The 986-nt window shown below is 41.8% G+C and overlaps 1 long non-coding RNA gene across 1 annotated transcript; it reads right to left on the reverse strand.

Annotated features, from left to right (window-relative positions):
• Positions 1 to 54: 54 nt before the first annotated feature.
• LOC122343157 lies at positions 55 to 986 on the reverse strand. Its single transcript, XR_006250673.1, has 4 exons — positions 868 to 986; positions 697 to 762; positions 283 to 332; positions 55 to 129 (listed from the first exon to the last, which is right to left on the reverse strand). It is a non-coding gene; the product is annotated as an uncharacterized LOC122343157 (long non-coding RNA).

Genomic DNA, 986 nt, shown 5'->3' on the forward strand with positions numbered 1-986 from the left:
TGTGTGTGTGTGTGAGAGTGTGTGTGTGTGTGTGTGTGTGTCTGTGTGTGTGTGTGAGTGTGTACCTCGTGTCTGTGCGAGTGTGAGGGCGGCTCTGCTCTCCTCCAAGTTTCCTCCAGTGATGATGAACTGTGAGAAACACCATCATCAGTCTCTCTCTGTCTGACACACACACACTCACTCTCTCTCTCTCACACACACTCANCACACACACACACACACACTCTCTCTCTCTCTCTCTCTCTCACACACACACACACACGAGTTAGCAGCTCTGCTGACCTTCTCCACGCCGACCTTTAGCGCTCTCTCCAGCACCTGAGGAAAATCATCTGACACACACACACACACACACACACACACACACACACACACACACACACATTTAATATACATGTAATAGCAACTACAATAAGACTAAAACAACACATAAAAGTTATTAATAAATAATAACAGTGTTTGTATGTGATTAAGTGTCTTCTGATTTATGAATATTAAAACCAACCAGAATAAATACTTCATTACACATGAACACTCTTAAAAACATCTGAAAAGCAAAATCATCACACAATAAAAAGTTTCTTCTAGTTTAAAAGCTTAAAAGTCAGCTTCAGGTGATCAGCGTCACAATATTAAATTGCATTAAAAATCTATGATCTAATAATGAATATGAATTATGAGCTGTCATGTCATTACCTTCATGTTTCTGAGTTCCTCTGTAAACTCCTCTGAACATCGGGTCTGTCAGATTAATGCCAATATCTGCAGAAACATATAAATATCACTCTTTTAACGTTCTTCTGTGGCACTATCTGCACCAGAGGAAGACCTGATCTATGAATCATGACTTTATGAGGAGTCTCTCACCTATGAATCTGAAGTTGCTCATCCTGATGATTGAGGCGCAGGAAGAATAAAACCTGCACGCGCTTCTCACCGCGTCCATAAACAGAGCGAACACGTGGTGGAGTGGGCGGGGCCTCACG

The sequence above is a fragment of the Puntigrus tetrazona genome, chromosome 4 (genome assembly GCF_018831695.1).
Source record: "Puntigrus tetrazona isolate hp1 chromosome 4, ASM1883169v1, whole genome shotgun sequence".
Classification (NCBI taxonomy): domain Eukaryota; kingdom Metazoa; phylum Chordata; class Actinopteri; order Cypriniformes; family Cyprinidae; genus Puntigrus; species Puntigrus tetrazona.